General features: G+C 39.2%; 1 protein-coding gene and 1 long non-coding RNA gene across 11 annotated transcripts in view; one reads left to right on the forward strand and one right to left on the reverse strand.

The window, feature by feature from the left end:
• The window catches only part of Pde4d (phosphodiesterase 4D), a 1,511,116-nt gene that overhangs the window by 1,422,351 nt on the left and 70,761 nt on the right, over nucleotides 1-18,004 (forward strand). The window lies entirely within an intron of this gene.
• LOC116083188 overlaps nucleotides 1-18,004 on the reverse strand; it is an 88,291-nt gene that overhangs the window by 58,019 nt on the left and 12,268 nt on the right. The window contains exons 2-3 of one of the 2 annotated variants that reach the window (XR_004115634.1): nucleotides 12,672-12,838; nucleotides 12,293-12,386 (exon numbers count right to left, since the gene is read on the reverse strand). This is a non-coding gene — a long non-coding RNA (uncharacterized LOC116083188). Of the gene's footprint in view, nucleotides 1-12,292; nucleotides 12,387-12,671; nucleotides 12,839-18,004 lie in introns of those variants that run through there. The other variant, XR_004115633.1, reaches the window with a different exon arrangement.

The raw sequence follows: 18,004 nt of genomic DNA on the forward strand, positions 1-18,004 counted from the left end.
TCCTCTTCCTCCTCCTCCTCTTCCTCTTCCTCCTCCTCCTCTTCCTCCTCCTCTTCTTCCTCCTCTTCATCCTCCTTCTCCTCCTCCTCCTTGCCTTCCTCATCGTTTTAACGTAGGGCTTAAAGTTCCTCATGCTTGTGCTGAAACGCTTTACTGACTCAATGCTCCCCCTAGCCCCTGTTTGTCAAATTTCTTATTTAGCCATTGATGTACAATTTTTATAATATAAACAGTATTTTACTAGATACTGTTATGTATGATTGTCTACACCTTGTATTTATTTTGGAGACAGATTTTGCCGTATGATCATGGTGGGCCTGTGGTCACTATGTTGTCCATTCTGGCATTAAATTTGAGGTTGTTCTTAGCTATCCAAATGTCTGGATTATAGGTGTCTCCTACTATTTCTTGTCAGTACCACACTGGTTTTTAAATTGGTTAATTAGTAATATAGATGGGGGAAACAATAAGCAGAGATTACCATGAAAGGAGATATTAAAGGGAATAGAATCATTTGCTTCTGGAGTACAGAATAGTTGTCAAATTAAAGAAAAAAATCTTGGATTAAGGAAATAGCATCTCCACTGCAGAGCACAGGATTTCAGAAAGTCAGAGGTCTTGAAGTCTTAGCAAAAGTCCCCGTTCCATATGTACTTTGTGTTTGTTGTCCTTGTACAAAAGGGAGCAACCCTTTCATGGACAGCGGGAAGCTTGCTGTCTGGAAGGCACTCTGATGGGTAGGAGGTAAAGGCTCATGGCTGGCATGATGCTGAGCTGCTTGCACTATTCCTACAGTAGTTTCCAAATGCAGGCAACAGATAGGCATGCATTGGTGCTCTCACCAGTGTCTGACAAAAGAAAACAATGAGAGTGCCTGCCAAGCCTGGAAACTCAGCTGTCAGCCCTGTGGGTGTGTAGTGTATCTGCCTCAGCTGCCAGCTAACCTTTTACAACTCAAGCCAAACTAGAGAAAAGCAAGAAAATGGGGAGCACCCCCTAAATTGTTCAAAATTCAAGTTTTCTAATAACTAAGATATTATTATTATTTTGTTAAATATTCTATGCAGACATTATGAGAGCTTCATTAGTCATACTTTGTAATACGCCAAAGTGCCCAATGAAAGCTATTATAATTTTACAAATAACCTAAAACCAGAAAGGTTAAGGAACTTGACCAACTAATTATTAGACAGCTTCTAGTTGTAGTAGTTCTGGGGTTTGAACCTAGATCATTATGTGTTAAAAATTCAAGCTCTTAACAACATACTAGAGAGAAGGAAATTCACTTAGTAGGTAATCAAACATTTGCATATGAAATGAGTCAGAGGCAGATCACTGATTTGAATTATAATGCTTTACTAAGATAACCTAAATGGTAAGTTAAAGATATGGCCATCCTACTGCTACATGTGCACTGTATGCAGTAGTAGTAAACATTCTCACTTTCACTGTCTTAGTTTTAGGGTGGGGAGTGTTGGGATGACAGAGGCTGAGTGAATTAGTTGGCGTGTGTTATCTGAAACCTGAGTTATTTGACATTTTTAAGGCAAGGAATTGATTATTATGAACACAAAAATGGCAAGAGAAAAGTAATACTATCTGCTAGATAACAAGTCTTTGTTCTTAGCCAAGGACATTTGTTTCAACTTGAGAGGAATAAGATGTCTATCAAACTTTCCCAGTGCCTGAACTCTTTATAATGGCCATGCTCGTAAAGGCAACATTTATGACCACCAGACATCCCTTGGTTTCCTTATACCCACTGTTGTTAGAGTGAATGTATTCTTTCGTGCTTCCCTTATTGTCACTGGCTCCTGAAAATAGCCCAGCTGGCATTCTCTGTGATCACATGGCAATATTCTCAACCCTAATAGTGTACCCAGAACACAGATTCAGGACCTGTTCTATTAGGTCTCTTAAGGACATGTTCTCTAGATTTAAACCTCAGTGCTTTGCTAATAGGAGTAAACTTTCCTCTTATTTGCCAAGAGGCCCCCCTTATGCCTGAAGAATTGTGTTGTTTTTCCTCTTTATAAATATCAATGTAAAGTGTATACTGTACAAAATGTAAATAGCACAACAATGGCCATTTAAGACCACATTGATTGTCGAAGCGAGCCAGGAGATTTTGCTTGATTAACAATAAGGAAACTAATTTTTTTTTTATATCTTTAGTCTTCCTTTTTGTTTATTACGAGAATCCTCAGAAGATTACTCAATAACTCCAAAGCTTAAAGCACCATTCCTGATAAGTTTTCTAGAAGGATCTGCAGTGAAAAGACTACCAATAATCAGGAAGTAAAATGGACAAGTAATGACCTCACAGGAAAATGTCAGCAATGGGTGGTAAGATGGTTCAGTGGGTAAAGGTGCCTGTCACCAAGCCTGAAAGGCTGTTTAGTCTCTGGGACCTACATGGTCAAAGGAGACAGTAATCCCTCATGATGCCCTTTGATCTCCACATGTACTGTTCCTTAGAGTATGAACATGCACACATACACAAACTCATAAATACACATACACAAACATGCACTCATACATATACATACACACTCACACCTACAAATACACACACTTACAGTAACATGCACACTCACACACGCATACTCATACACATATACACACATGTACAAACATACACACACTCCATCACATATTCACATACAGAAGCACACACACAAACACATATATACATACACACACATTTACACACAGACACATTCACATTCACACTCATACACACAAAACATACACTCATCCAAACACTCATACAGTCATACACATATATACACCCACACACAAAAACACACGAGCACACACATATACTCTCACACACAAACACACATACACTCACACACACACAATTATACATACACAGACACTAAAAATACAAAAAAAAACCATTTTTAAACACAATATCGTGATATAGAGTTACATAAGAAAAAGAATATTGCTATTTTAAAATATAAAGAGGTATTTAGAATGGAAGAAGAAGGAAATGAATGAGTTTTTAGAACTACTTGGGAAATAGTCCTATGAAAGACAGAGTGCAAATCTACCTCATGCTAGCATTGGAACAAGGATGATGGGAGAGCCCTGATGCTGAGTTCTACGAGAAGTAATAAGGCTTAAAATGGTTCTGTGTTCTAGAAAGTCCTCTGCTTTAGGGACTTATTATAAACATGTAGATACTGGAAGAAATTCCTAGGTTTTTCTTTAAATTAAAATATATAAAATATATCTACTTACTTCAATAAAAAATCCAAATCCAAATTTTTATGAGATGAGTAAAGAAACACAAATATGAACATTAATGAATTGAAATAATTAAAAAACGGATGCTCTATTTGTGAGCCAACAAGGTGGCTACAGTAGTTTTACATGGTCTCAAGCTTAAATAGGAAGCTTCTCCATAGCCTAAAATGGCCCATTTACACAGAAAAAGAAATCAGAGTTTAAAACTTAAAGTTTCAGATAATGTAAAATTCAATGTGTTTTTCAAGAGCAAATTTGATTATGCAAAGTGAGTCTAAAAGAAGCCACCCATAGATTATATGTGTTTCTTCCTTTAATTTCCATTCATTATTTCTTTTTAGGTGGGCACTATCTATGAAAAATAATTAGATGGTATATCTTGCATCATGTTCCAGGTACATATAATTAGGAAACTGTTTTATTTTGTTTTATTTTATTTTGTTTTGTTTTGTTTTGTTTTTTTCCAGAAGCATCCTTTCCACAAGTCAATTCAAAGAGCCATTATCAAAGCTTGCAGTTGAAATCTAATTGCCTCTCTCAGGTCTTCTGACCAGTGCTTGTTATCCTTACACATAGGAAGATAATTTATATATACAGTAAGAAGTAAGGAACACTGGATATAATCAAATCTGCTCTAAAGGTTACCAGGACATTGCGGACAACTCCTGCTTCACTCACTGATAGTGGATCAAGCTGCGGAAGTCCATTCAGTGTGACATAAACTCTAAGAGATTTCCTGGACCATATAACAAGAATCATACAAGAACATCGTCCCATCACTCAAACTCAAACCTAGAATTTAAGCTCTTTTCTCTGTTCATCTATCCTAAGCACTTTACATCTTAATCTTAATTATTTTTATTCTTATGGTTATAGCAGCTCTAAGCATAGTGCATTTCTAAAACTTGCCTTCTGTGCCAGGTTGAAAAAGACAAATCCTTTCTAGGAAGCTCCCTAACAGGTTTCCTTCTGAGGATCTGTTGGAATGAAATTTAGCAGGACTCATACTGTAGCCTCTTACTGGCAGGAGAGATGCCAGGAAATTAGTGAGAGCCAATCGTGATTCAACTGGAACTGGGAGGGCCCAGATCTCCCTAGAACCATAGATCTTTGAGAACCTGAACAGAATCTTAGGACTGCTTAGGATAGAGAATAGCATCATCTTCCCGACTCGATGCATACAGATGCATTTCCACAAACCATGCTTCCCTCCTTCCTGTCCAACCTTTTCTTTGTTTCTATTCCTAAACAGTATCTAGAGACTTCCTACACCTCTCTACAACAGATTTGCTTTTTAACAACTACAGAATTTTGCACTGCCCACTCTCTTAGTGGGGACTTCTTTGTCACCTTTCCAAACAGACAATTAATGGGAGAATCAATCATAATATATTGACCAAAGAGTCATACTCTAAGAGTGAATGTCAGGTCACATAGAAATAATTTAAAAAATGGAAAGGGTGTGTGTTTTTTCTAAGATTCACATAGGAACCTAGAAGGGAAAAAGAAGAAGCAACACCTTGTAAACTCTTAAGGGACTTTAAATTATATGCAATCTTAGGGGTTTGGATTACTGTGATAAAATAGCATGATCAAAAGCAATGTGGGAAGAAAAGGGATTATTTCATCTTATAGTATAATCAAATGAAGTCAAGGCAAGAATTCAGAGCAGGAACCCAGAGGGAGGACTGAAGCAGAGGCCCTTGAGGAGTGCTGGTCACTTGCTTGCTTCTCATGGCTTGTTTAGCCTTGCTTTCTTATAGCATGTAGGACCACCCAGGAGTGTCACTACACACAGTGAGCTGGGCCTCCCATAAAAAGCATCAATCATAGCAATGACCCCAGGCTTGCCCACAGGCCATATGAGGGGAGTATTTTCTCAGATGAAGTTCCTTCTTCACAAATGACTCCTTGCTTGTATCAAGATGACATAAACTAGCCAGCACATAAGCTAAAACAGTCAAACCATTAGTTATCACTGACCACAGAACAATGATTTGTCTTCCATGCATTTTTATTCAAGAACATGTTAGAAACATACTTACCAAAATGAGAGAGTGAGCATTATTTTTAGGAAGGAACATCTCAAAGTGATGCACAAAACCATTATGGAATATAACCATTTCAGGTTAAAGATGCTAATGGGAGAGACTGCTTCAGACTTTATATATATGCATATTTCTTAATTTTTCTGAACTTGTAGTTAGAATTTCGTACTAGGAAAAGTTGGGGGTTGAATTAGTTGTCTGTATAGAAACCCTCAGAAGTAAACAAAGGGTAAGAATTTTCAACAAAGGAAGCAAATTTTCTGATAAAAAGAAAAAGCAATAAGAATATGATAACGATATGATACATATTATCCATTCTAAGTTTTCCTTAGTCCTCCTAATGAGTATATAGTAACTACCCACCAAACTATAATTCTATGCTTGAAACCTCCATCTTCCAGAATGAAACATGAATAAGTCAATGCCTGGAGATAACATATTAACAAGTTAGCTTGTGCCATTTAGAGATATAATAGAATATAGCAATATATGTTTACATAACATGATGTATCATCTCAATTTGATTAGTACAAGTTAAGACTTAAAAGTGGTTATTCTCTTTGAGCTAGTAATTTCCCTGTGGGAAGTCTGCTAGGGACCCACTAAGGGAAGGTAGGTGGGCGATGGCTAGAAAGAAATACATGAAAATGTCCTTGGTGGTTGTCTCTGAATGCTGAAATTGTGTAGGTATGGATGATGGATATTTTCCACTTTTTTCTCTTGAACTTGTCTGTATTTTAACAAATAATATATAATGAAGCTCAGTAGTCTTTGAGGTTATATATGAGAGCAATAAATAGACTTTTACTTTTTAAAAACACTAGTCTTGCTGACAAAGAAAATAATTGTTACCACATCAGATCAGGTTAGTGGTGCCAAAAAGAGAGGGGAAATAGAGGTTAAGAGGCCATCTTGAAGTGAGCCAGCGTGGGGCCAAGGGCAATGCTGGGCCTCCATACACTCACTAGAATGTAGATGCTGGTCTCTGGATTATGAAGGGATCATCCAGGGAAGACTGAGAGGACTTCCGTCTGATAGAGAATGCTTCCTGGCTCAGAACAGAGGCTGAATACACCACAAGGAGCAAGAAGTAGGAAGGGAAAGGTGAATTTAAATAGAAAATAATAGTTGAGATGGTAAGAGGGTGATTGAAATATCCCTGTAGTGATATTTAATCTTTTAATTGTGTAGTGCCAACTGAAGGGAACAGTTGGGCTTTCACATGGAACGTGTCGACTGTTACTCCCCTCCTTCCTTCTTGGTCTAATTATGTGGAATGTGCTAATATTGATGAACCAAGTCTCTCAACACAAACGCAAGTACAGAGAAAGAATATGAGAGAGAAAGAGAGAGAGAGAGAGAGAGAGAGAGAGAGGGAATGAGAGAGAGAGGGAATGAGAGCAGTATCTTTATGGTACAGATAACAGGGAGAGAATAAGAATGATAAAACGATTTAAATAGAGTCTTGGAGTGCTTCCTTTCATTTATGAGTTGACAGAAGAAGCAGAGAGAGATGGATTATTTTGATGGTATTATGCCCCAGCTGCACTGATCCCATTTGCCATCCCTCCAAGACCTCATTTTCATTATGGTTCCTGGAATTTGCTCGTTTCTTTCCCTCCCCTCCCCAGCCTCCTAACAAACTTTTTCAACCTAATAAACACCCCCACATGATCCTCCAGATAAAGCTGAAATGTTTCCTCCAGCTGAAAATTTCCACAACTAAAAATTAAAGTAAGATTCTAATATGTCCAATTTAGTGACCCATCTGTCCTTCATTGGGTCCCTCCCTGTCAGATGAGCAGGTAGCTCCAGTCTCACATTACAGAGATGGAAAGCTGAGACTCGGGTGACTTAACTGGCTCAAGGTCACACAGCTAGATTTGAAAAACCAAATGTAAACAAACTCAGGATTCCCTGTTCAGAACAGGCATCATCTTGCTGGAGATTTGACACATGTTTAGCTATCCCATGATGATGTTAACTTCCTAATAGCACATACACTGTCTTTCTTTTTTTTTAACATATAACATTAAAAATACATTTTAAAATTCACTTACTATTGATATTCTTTGCTCTACACTACTCTTCTGGGTATAATACCTGAGCCTGGTAGGAAATTACAGGTGATGTGTTCATTTGGAACTAATACCTGTTATAACATCTGCCAAACAAAATCTGCTGAACATCCAGAACAAACAATTAAATGGACACATGAACAAATGTATTTAGTAGAAGATCTAAGATCTTGCAAACAGTATTTATAATAAAAAATATGTATTGTCCCATTGTCTAGATTAGGAAAACATTCTTATGCTCATATGAAATACCCTACCAATATCAACAATTACGTTTGGCCAAATGAAATCAGTACCCAAGGGAATCTCATCATGGGGGTGGTGTGAACGAGGAATAACTTTTACATTTTGTTCAATGAAGATCCCAAGGCTCTATATCAGACAGTTACACACAGAGGCAATCTAATTCAGAGATCAGTGAGGTGGTTTGAAACCTGGAACCACAAGCCTTATATTATCACAGCAGTGTCTACAGGTGAACTTCATCGGTAACCTTCTAAGATTCCCATGAGTTTAGAGTTATTAAATGTTGTCCAGCCAGCAGTAAACTTCCAAGTCCCACCTAGCCTTCCAGTGAAGAAAGTAACTAATGCGTAAATCATGTAACAAGTAGAGATCTTCTTTGCCCACATTTCTCTTAATGATCAGCTTGCCCCATTGTCCTTGGACTATAGTAAATAGGGTTTGTTATGTCAGGAATGTGTGATGTAGAAAAAGCCAGCTAGTTCACATCAGGGGAGTGACAGAAAAGAGGAAGAGACCTTGCTTTCAGGATCCCTTTTGAAGGCATAGTCCTATTACCAAAACATCTTACGAAGCTCCACCTCTGAAAGTTTTCACCATTTCTTGATAGTGCTGCAGTGGACCCTTTCATAAAGGGACTTAGGAGATGCCTAAGTTACAAATTAAAATACTCATAATGTGTGAGGGCTCCATGGTTTTGATAAAGAATGTTCATGTCCTGGGTTTGGGGTCTGGGGGAAGATAGAGACTGGGGAGAATGGTATCTGCTGCTTCTTTCTTTTCTCATGAAAATCCAACAACAAAAACTCAGCAGTCCTGGAGAATGCGAAGTTATTTCTTCTGTAACAGTCTGACTCTACACCAGATTTTAGCACCAAAGGAGAGACAAAGGAATAATGACACCGACTTCAATTGTAACCCAAATAAAGCAGGAAATTGGGTGAAATCAGTTTTTCCTTTCATCTTATGTGGGGGAAATGTGTCATATGGCAGACCCATATGAATCCAATCTGTCTGGCTTATTCATCTTTGCAATGACATTCAGACACCAGAAAATTGTATTAGGAAACTAGTCAGTATTTCAATACTATCATATAATCTTGAATTTATGCAGAATGTGACAGCTATGAAAACTATATGTCCTGGTAGGGTTTTTTCTTTCTCTTCCTTCCTTCTTCCTCCCTCCCTCCTTCCCGTCCTCCCTACTTCCCTCCCTCCCTTCCTCCTTTCTATCTTTATTATTTTTGTTCCAATTTGACCCAAGCTAGAGTTATCTGGAAAGAGGGACCTCAGTTGAGAAAGATATCATTTCTTTTTACATTAGCCTATGGGTAAACCTGTAGAACATTTTTGCTTGTTTGTTTGTTTTGGGTTTTGTTTCTTGAGTCAGGGTTTCTCTGTGTAGCCTTAGCTGTCCTGGAACTCCCTCAGTAGTCCAGGTTGGCCTTGAACTCAGTTATCCTACTGTCTCTGCCTCTTGAGTGCTGGAATTAAAGACGTGTGTCACCACCACCTGGCATGTAGGGCATTTTGTTTTTTTGATTGATGATTGTAGTGGGGAGCACCAGACCACAGTGGGCAGTAGCACCCCTGGAGCAAGTGGTACTGTGTGCTGTGAGAAAGCAGACTGAGCAAGCCACAAAGAGCAAGCCAGGGAACACCACTCTTCCATGGTGTCTGCTTCAGTTCCTACCTCCAGGTTCCTGCCCTTAGTTCCTGCCCGGACTTCCTGCCTTTCTTCTACACTATAAGATGAAATTAACCATTTTCTTCTCAAGTTGCTTTTGTTCCTGGTGTTTATTAAAGATGTAGATATGCAAACTGGTGCATCTTATTTGTATCCTTGGACTTATTCTCCCATAGGGCATACTTTCTCCCTCCTGCCCCCCACCCCTTCTTAGCTTGTTCAGGCTGTACTATCCAACACCATGTATACTAGATGGTGTCTTAACAGGTGAGTTGATTTCTAAGAGTTTTTGATACTGGTACCTCCAAGATGAAGGCACCAATAACTTCAATATCTAGTGTGGCTCTATTTTCTTCATAGAAAGCACCTCCTGGCTATGCCCTTGCATAATGCAAAGAGCACAGCACCTTCCCAACCTTTTTTATACCAGCATACCATTAGTCTCAATTAGAAGGTCTGTGCTTTCATGACCTGAGAGCTCTCCAAAGCCCTCCCTCCTAACACCATCATCTTGCCTTTATTATTTTTTCATCTTCGTTTTTCTTTTGTGGTACAGGCACTTATGCTAATAGCTACCCTCTTCGCAAAATTTCAAATACACTGTAGTGTTGCTCTCTAGAAGTTACCTTGCAAGCCCAAGTCTCTGTGCCCTCTGACCATCACCTCCCCTTTCCAGCTTTCTCCCAGTCCCTGTGCCCACAGTCCTACTTTCTGTTTCTAGAATAAATGAGCATTTTAGATTCTTCACGCAGACAAGGCCATACACTATCTGGATTTATGTCCCTGGCGTATTTCACATAGCACAAAATCGTCCAAGTCTATCCAGGTAATTGCAAGCAAAAGATTTCCTTCATTCTTGCTGTTGTTCTGGGGTTTTCTTTCCTTTGGCCCTGGTTTTACTCTAGTAGTCTTACTGTGCATCCAGCTTGTGATCCTCCTACTCCAGAGGCCTTACAAGTTCTGAGATGACAGGTGTGTGCCACCATGTCTAGCCTAGGAGTTCTTCCACTGTGAAGCCTAAGTAATATTCTATTCTTTGTATATGCTACATTTTTATTTGTTCCTGTATATATGGGCATTAACATTGTTACCATATTTTGGCTACTATTATTAATGTTCTAATAAGCATGGGAAGGCAGATGCCTTTTAAGCTCCAATTTTCAGTTACTTAGGGGTTATGTAGACCAGAATTGGAATTGCTGGATCAATTTATTTCTTGTTTTGAAAGTAGGACATTCTCTGAACATTTCTCCAACTGAAGTACTTATTCTTGGAAGTCAGTCTATTTATTGGAAGGATAGAAAAAAACCTGATAACTAAAAAGAGAAATAGAAGTCTATCATAGGGGTCATCACTAATGAGTACATTAACTTGAGGGTTTCTAATACTCTGAGTATATTTTTAATTTTTTTCTCAATTAATAATTCAGAACAGATGGCTTAGTGACACACTCTAGTGGACTAAACCAGTTAAACCAAGATTCATTCTGAGTTAACAAATTATCATTGTGTACACAACACTGAGAGTTCACTCCTGGTATGACCTATTTCCTAAATAGCATACTACACTGGAACCTAAATGACCTATAGGACCAAAGAGTAAACTTCATTTTATCTGGATCAGAACCAGGACCTGTGGCTCCTTTGGGAAGCTACATGGTATACTAGTACATAGTGGACCAATACAAGCTTAGGACTATCTGATGGCTAATCCACGGAATTCACTGAAAGATCAAGGGCAGAGAGGTCAACTTGGCTAACTAGCCTACCAGTGGATGAAAACCATAGAGTCAGGAAACATTATCAAGATGTAGCAAAATCTTCTGTTTTGAAGAGGGCAGAAATCCTGAGCACTTCCGTCTCTCTCTTCTCCGTGTCTCCCCCGCCCATCCCCTCTGGCATCTCTGCATCATCTCATCCCTTCTTTCCTTTTGACCCCAAGAGAAATATTTTTTCACTCTCATGTTTCTTTACTTAAGGGCAGCAGCAACAATGGCAGCCAAAACAAACCTTTGAGTTCTGGCTACAATCCAGGTCAGGCTTTTAAGTAGCCTCTTCCTCCCAGTTGCCTTGGAAACAGCCTCCATCCTGTCACCCGACTCTACTTTTCTATGCTGTTCTGAAGCCTTAATTGAGGATTTCCAAGTCATAGAATGGGGACTCGTCTGCTCTGGCTCTTTTGCAGTTTTCATTCCCAACCTATTTGCCACTGCAATGTTGTTGCTGTTGTTTTTTTTCTTTATTTGATATTTTCTTTACTTACATTTCAAATGTTTTCCCCTTACCTGGTTTCCCTCCTAAAACCCCCTAGACCATCTCCCCTCCCATTGCTCAACAACCCACTTATTCCCTCTTCCCTGTCCTGGCATTCCCCTACACTGTGGCATCGAGCCCTCTCAGGACTAAAGGCCTCTCCTCCCATTGATGTCCAACAAGGCCATCCTCTGCTACATATGCAGCTGGAGCCATGGGTCCCTCCATGTGTACTCTTTGGTTGGTGGTTTAGTCCCTCGGAGCTTTGGGGGTACTGGTTGGTTCATATTATTGTTCTTCCCCTTCAGCTCCTTCAGTCCTTTCTCTAGCTCCTCCATTGGGGACTTGTGTTCAGTCCAATGGATGGCTGACAGCCTCCACCTCTGTATTTGTCATGCACTGGTAGAGCCTCTCAGGAGACAGCTATATCAGGCTCCTGTCAGCAAGCACTTGTTGGTATCCACAATATTGTCTGGTTTTGTTGACTGTATATGGGATGGATCCCCATGTAGGGCAGTCTCTGGATGATCTTTCCTTCAGTCACTGCAACCTTAATTATCTTCATTTTAATCTTTCATTTAGTTGTTTTTTGTTTTTTTGAGTCAGATCTGAAATTGACTTGCTCAGAAGGCTGATATTCTCTCAGCGTAACTTGAGGCACATAATGATCAGAGTCCATTTGTGGGTGTTTTTGATCATGGATATGTGGTTTATAGCCTGCCATATTCATAATAGACTATTTCCTAACTTGATTCTGGTTCTGGCCTTGGCCCATCTCGAAATTTTTTCTAGCTGGTTGATCCATGCCTTGAAATTTTGTACCCTGAAAGAAAACATCTAAAGTCATTCAGGGAGGAAACATAGTAAGGAGCTCGTAGTAAGGAGCTGGTGTTGACTCAGGGATATTATGTATAGCATGGATCCATTCAGTAGCTAATGAGTTCATTATGTAGCAAATATTAGTGACTTATCTGTGGTTGGCAAATAAGGGTGAAACCTGTAATGTCGAAAGAGGCAAAGAGTGAAACTTTTCATCTCCACTGGGAGTGAACTAACTTGCCAGATATGGGCCATCAATCATAGTAAACGTATTCAAAACAAACCGTACCTCTTCTGCAGCTCATTGTATTCGTCGGCACTGTGGAGGTCAACAGCTCTGACGAGTCACTCTTGGCCAAGTTGCCAACAGCCTGTGGTTTGGGCAGCATGCCTAGGCTGTCTTGCTCAAGGAGGTTTCTCAGGTAGTTGAACTCCATGGGCCAGTTTCAACCAAATCTGAAAGGACAAAAGGGCAGTCTTGTTTATGAGGAGTGACATTATATTACGTCTCTGAAATGGTTGTCTTAAAAGTCAAATCACTAGGTCAAATATCTCCTCTAGTCACCTTGTGCCTGCTGCATGGGTCGATTAAAAGATTGAATCTCTGCTCATTCAGTGTGCCGGTACACACGGTGTCGGCAGAAAGTGCAAAAGTGTTACTCAAGTGAGTCTCTGTGTGTGTTCTGAGTGTCTCTAAGGAGAAGGCAGGATCCAGGCCTGAACAAATCAGGAAGCATGAATTAGGAGATAATTGCAAACAGACTAAAAGGCATCACAGGTAGTACAAAAAAAAAAAAAAAAAAAAAAAAAAGCCAGGCACGTAACACTCAATCTGACTTGCCCCAGCATTCTGCATCATTTGTCTACATGACTCTATTCATGTGTGTACATGCACGTGAACACATGCATGTGGATATACATATATACCTATTATTTTTACTTGATGCAGCTGAGAAAACGCAGCACAAATCATGACCTCCCATCACTAAAGTCCCCCAGTTCATAGTGTAAAACCCTTAGGAAACCCTTAGGAACAGGACACTTTTCTACATAGTTACAGTATGGTCTCAAACACCTGGTGGATTTTGAATTTTTTATTTATTTATTTTATGTATGTATATGAGCACACTGTAGCTATCTTCAGACACACCACAAGAAGGCGTCAGATCCCATTACAGATAATTGGAGCCACCATGTGGTTGCTAGGAATTGAACTCAGGACCTCTGGAAGAGCAATCAGTGCTCTTAACTGCTGAGCTATTTCTCCAGTCCCAGGATTTTGAACTTTTGTAGCCTAACGTATTTGTAACTTTTACCTGAAGATACTTGGGTTGAGTACCTAGGTACTGAATGACAGAAGACACAAACTATTAGGAAAATTTGTATCACTGACATTTCAAGTCTCAGACCTACAAGGACACCCCAGTAGATGAGCAGGAGCTCAGTGTGTATGGATTCTAGGGACCAGGCTTATTTAGTAAAATACAATGGTGATATTTAGAGAAAGGGACTTCAATTAAGTAATAAGCATTATCTGTTTACTGATACATACTATCAGTCAGAATACCTTTTCTTTCAATATTTTTCTTTCCTGTCTATCTATCTGTCTGTCTGTCTGTCTGTCTATTGGTCTGTTGGTCTGTCTAACTACATTTTTCTTTATATCTGTCTATCTATTTATATTTTTCTTTTTATCTATCTGTATGACTATCTATCATCTCTATCTGCCTATCTATCATCTCCACCTATTTATATTTTTCTTTCTATCAATCTGTCTGCCTATCTATCTATATTTTTCTTCCTACCTATCTGCCCATCTATCTATCTATCTATATATATGTATATATATATATATATATATATATATATTCTTCTCTCATATACTAAACCCTGACTACAGTTTGCCTTCCTTCCTTCTTATATCTCCAGAATTTGAAATACAGATATGGTTTCTACTTTAAAAACATCATTGCACTGCTTCCTGACATCATCACTTAAGAAGCAGAGCGAACACTGAATTGGATCATGGAGGAAGTGGGTCTAGAGAGTAGCCATTTTAATACAGTACTGCATCCATCTCCTTACTGGAAAGGGTAGTGGAACTCTTCCCTCTAAGTGGCACTTATAGATCGTATTTATTACTTCAAGAATAGGTGCTTACACTACTATGAACAACTGAATTGATATTTATACTCCATAACCCATAGAGATAATTTTGATGACTAGCATTTAAGACATATGCCATCCTTTCTCCGAGGAAGTGTAAGCATGCACCTCTCTGTCCACCCAAGTGTATCATGCCCTGGGGGATCCAAATCAGACAGACAGTGCTTCAAGAATATAGAACGCCAGAGAGATTCTCTGTAGGAGGGGGGTGTGACTCAGGAACAATTTATGAAAGATGGGTGCGTCCTTAGTAACTGCAGTAGACATTATAGAGACAGTCCTGGAAAGTCATCCCTAAACTGACTCACCAACAACATGAGGGCTCCTCAAGCACATGCAAGTGTCAAGCAAGAAGTTTCCTTGTCCCCGTAAACTCTTTCCATTCAACAGCCTCATATTGCCAAGCGCTGCTCCGGGATCTGAGGATTTAGTAACAAATAGCCATGGCCTGTAACCTCAGAGGGATTACAAAGGAACACTTTTGTTCCAAAATGTTGGACATTTAGAATTATTTGTGCCTGGATTATGCACTAACAGTATGTCCTTCAGTAAACCTTCCAGGTTTGACTTGGATGCACAAACATTGAGTTTAAAGTTAACAGATTTGCAGGAATGAAGAACATTGTTGTTAAATGACAAAACATGGAGAAAAGTTTCTTAAAGGACCCTCCATCTTTTAATGCCCTAACCAAAGCATTATGCTTAGACACTATTAAACAAGGAGAAATTTGTAAATATCTGCCTTCTCCAGGGTGTTAGTGAAATGGGAAGTCGTCTGAGGAAGGAGAAACTCCTGACAATGAGGATAGTGTTCTTCATAGCAAGGATAACCACACTTCGCTTCCTCACAAGGCTGGGATGAGTTCCAAGTCGGCCTACAATAACAAGTGTCTGAAGCCCCCGGGGAAACTTCAGGGTGGTTCTTAGAGGGTTTTATTAGGTGAATGTTCTCAAAACCATTTTCATATAGGTCTGAAACAAGCTGCTAACTAGTATCCTCTAACTGCATTACATATTTAAATCAGAGTAAGCTGAAAGTCAATCATCTTGATAGCCAGTCTCAACCTGGCCTATGTGAACGTACTTCGTTGAGACTAAGCTTTCTTCCTCATTTGTTTGAGTGTTTACATTAGTATGGATGGCATTTGGCTGTAAATGCAGACAATTTTGGCAGAAGTGCCTCAGACAGCCATATATTTCTTGTGTTAAAAATCTGAATGACTCAATAATATGGAATACCATCCAACAGAACATTTGAGAACACATACTGCTTCATGTTCATTAGATGTGGACTCTGCACCCCAAGTCTACTCCTGTTCTAACTTGGCTGCTCCAGCTTGAGCCATCAACTTCTCATTCTAACCAGAAAGAAAGAGTTAAGAAACAAGATAAACAGATAAAAGATAGATACCTGGCCAATAGCTTTTAACCAAAGATCCTAGAATTGCCAGATAGTTCTTCAACTATGACTAAGTTCAATCACCAGAACTTAGTCGGTGACAGTGCTTGAATACAAAGGAGCTAAAATTTTCTTCTATTTGGGACAGTAGTGTGTTGAAAATTGGAATCTAATACAATCAAGGAAGCATAGTAGAAGGCAATGAATAGTCTTTGCCTCGGGTTGGTTACTGATAATGCAGCATGCATTTCAAATATTTGCTGCTAGTCCACAGTGTCCTGTTTGTAATGTAATTGATGAGATGCTCTTTTCCCACATGAGCATAGTCATGGAGTTTTCACTTGTTTTTGACAGGCCACCTGACCTGTCTGAGGGGAAAGGCCTAAAGATAAAATGTGCTAGAAAAATTTAATGGCACCTGGCAGCTGATTCCCAACCTTAAAGTTTGCATGCCCACTAGGAACTGGGAATAGATAAGCTAGAAGCAGAGAATAAAAGTGGTTTGTGTTCTCCTAACCGTTAGATGCTCTTTGTGTTCTTACAAACGGGTAGCCTCGTCCAAGTTAGAATCACAGGTTCATTTTGACCTTAGCATAGAATTCTAAAGTTACATGTGAGAAAGAGCTGCGTGTCCTGACAAGACTGCTCTCCAGGAGGCACACCAAGTTTGATAGCTACAAGCAGGCACCTGACATGAAAAAAATGGCAGGGAGGTAATTCTTTTTACCGCTGCTACAAAGTCTTGGATTAAGGTAGACAATGGCTATCATTTTGCGGATGGGAGGCAGACATGCCCCTTCTTAGGAAGAATATCTAATCACGGGGCTGTTTTAATAGGGTTTAGAGAAACACTAAAACATGATGTAGCCAAATGTTCCTGAACGTAAGAAGTAATTGAAGCTGTTCCATCATTACAAGAAATTAAAGGCAAGAACAATTACATCCCCATAGTAAAAGGAACTCGCTAAATTGCCATTGTTATTGACAGAATGAAGTGAGGTGCCTGATTGCTTTGACCAGCCAGGGTTTTTAAGTTTGGCTGTCCACTTATCCAAGATCACATTAGAGGGCCTTAACTGATTTTGACAAAAACAAGTTGTATTATTAAGGTGCAGTTTAACTCCAGACTCTTGAGTTTAATTACTAGCTTAGAGTTTTCAAATGAGAACGGCTTCTAGATTGCCACAGATTTATGAGCATAGTTATCAGTTGTTCCTCTTTGCTTGTGTGTACAAGACAGTGTACCTCATTCTCAGAAGAAAATATACTAATTGTGTACACAGAGGAAAAATCCAGACTGTGATTCCCTGACTCCAAGGAAGATAGATTTGGACAGCTGAATGATAGGCAGCAAATCTTCCATAATTAGAGTGTCTGATTTGACATGCATAGCACAGTACTTTTTCATGGTCAAGTGCACTGCTATGGATGATGAAGGTGGGATAACAGATGCCAATCCGGCAAGGTCCAGACCAGGTATAAACTCTTTATATATAAAAAAGAGGGTCTGGTAGATATCTACAAATAAAAGTGATGATTAATACAGGTGACCTGAGAGTAAAAGCTCTCCGCAGGAGAGGGGAAAATGAAAGCAAGGATCACACCTCCAATGATCTCTCTCTCTCTCTCTCTCTCTCTCTCTCTCTCTCTCTCTCTCTCTCTCTGAACAAAACTCACTGTAATCTGAATTATGAGGTTTATAGGTCCTGAAAAATCAAGTGTGTATTCTTTGAAGAGCCTCATTACTGATGCTTATATGTGGTATCATACAACAATGTCACAGAAAGGTAGCCTTAATGAGGGGGAAGAATGATTTTATGCAATTTCAGTGCAATCATACCCAACAAGCATTTATTGGACACCTAGTATCTGGCAGTTAAATATATGTATATGCCAACTCTTGTAAACATTCTAGCAACAAGTCATTGTGATAAGAGTATTTAGGGATTTGTTGACTTCGAGAACTAACTTCTGATTTAACTCCCATGCATCAACATATGAATTCCATCATATATATATACATATATATGTGTGATATATATGTATATATATATATA

The sequence above is a fragment of the Mastomys coucha genome, unplaced genomic scaffold (assembly GCF_008632895.1).
Source record: "Mastomys coucha isolate ucsf_1 unplaced genomic scaffold, UCSF_Mcou_1 pScaffold8, whole genome shotgun sequence".
Classification (NCBI taxonomy): domain Eukaryota; kingdom Metazoa; phylum Chordata; class Mammalia; order Rodentia; family Muridae; genus Mastomys; species Mastomys coucha.